The sequence below is a fragment of the Hipposideros armiger genome, unplaced genomic scaffold (assembly GCF_001890085.2).
Source record: "Hipposideros armiger isolate ML-2016 unplaced genomic scaffold, ASM189008v1 scaffold_585, whole genome shotgun sequence".
NCBI lineage: Eukaryota > Metazoa > Chordata > Mammalia > Chiroptera > Hipposideridae > Hipposideros > Hipposideros armiger.
Window position 1 is genome coordinate 552,567 of NW_017731935.1, and position 1,783 is coordinate 554,349.

The window sequence follows — 1,783 nt, forward strand, 5'->3', positions numbered from 1 at the left end:
CTTGAGGTTTGTTATGTGCAGTTTTTTACTAGAAAGACAAGCATTCCTCAGGCTGTCCTCAGTGCTTTTCTAGCACATTTGGAAAACACAGTAGCTGAAATTCCATAGATGAAGCTCTCAATAGCCAAGCGAAGGGCTGGGGCGTTCCGAAGCCACGTGGACGGGGGCTGACATTTCCCGGAACCCGAGCGTACACGGCTGCCCCTCCCTGGTGAGTCGGCTGTCATTCCCGTGCTCACGCGTGGGCCTCAAACACACTGCAGTCCTGTTAAGTCGTTACAACGGGGACAGCCGGTGGGTCACGACCCCACACTGGACGTGGGGCTCAGGCGATGGAGCCACCGGCGTCGGGGTCCGTAACAGTGACGTTCACAGAAATCAGAGGAGCCGCGGCCACCAGTGCGTGTCTGACCCCACCGATCAGAGACAAGGACACGCACCAAACGGCACCGTGCATGGACCAGCCGTTTTACTTCTTTGCATCAGCCCTTTTTAATATAGTAAATGGGGATTGCCTTTGAAACTGGTTAAATGTATTTAATTTCTCTTAAGAACAACTAATGGCAGGATCTGAACATTTCACATCTAAAGCTGGACACAACTTCCCAGTGAAATGAAGGGTGACGGCACCGTGGCCACAGGCATTAGGTGGTGTGGCTGCACACGGGGCGGGGGGCACCCAGAGCCCCCGTCAGAACCTGGAAAGAAGGAAGTCTCTGCCCCTCCCCCGCCTGTCTCAGCTGCATTCCCTCCCCACTCCGCTGGCCCAACCAGGAGCCGGCCTGTCGGACATGGAAATGGACACTGAGCGCAAGCAGCTGGCCAGTGACCAGTGCTGTCCATCTGCAGCCACTCAGCGTCCATTGTCTCCCCCTTTCTGTGTGTGAGTGAGTGATACCCGCTGTGTTTCCTCCTGACGTGATGCAATGATCAGACCCCCAAACACATGCTTTTACCTTCTCCCAAAAACAAGACATCCCATGCATCTCCACATCCTTCCCGGGCGGTGTCATTCCTGCCACTGCAGTCACACAGCCATCTGGACATTGTCTAATGTGCAAACAGTCAGAGTTCACCATTCACCACCACTCATCTTCCCAATTTAGAGCAGCAGCAGATGTCAAGAAGTGGAGAAGGCGAGTAAGCGGTTAACAAGCTGGGGTGGTGCTTACGGTGTCACGCACGCGCCAGAGGCAGTCGGCATGGCCCCGCCATCCTCATTTCTGTAAGCAGCTGTGAGGATGCGGTCATAGTCACACCTCCCACCCCCACTGCATGTTTCCTTGGCTCCGACCAGCACCCAGGAAGGTCAGGGTTCTTTAGTGAGCAGATTCAAATTTTTACCCCAAAGTATCTGTCTTGCATTTACTAGTCATATTAGTCATGAAGGTGTCAAAAGGAGCCCAGAGGGTCAGCGCCCAGTCCCCGCCTGTCGCTAGCATCGGGGACACCCCTGTCCTGTTGGCTCGGTCGCAGGAGTGGCCCCAAGTCGCTGGTGACCATCTGGAGTTTGAGTGCGCAATTGTGTTCCCAAGCAGAAGCATCCCATCCTTGGGGACTCAGCCCTTTCAGGCAGAAGAGCCTGAGGTGGCAGAGAAAGCAGTGGAACCGCAGAGGGTCGCGGGGCAGGGTGGGCTCATCGGAAAGGCGGTGACGGGGCGTGAAGGGTCAGAGTCAGCCACCAGCTCACCCCACCCCCCTTTCCTCGAGCAGGTCGCCTGCAGCTCCGCCCAGCATCTTCCCCGTGACCCTGTCTGACACCCAGCCGCTCTCCTGGGACTCT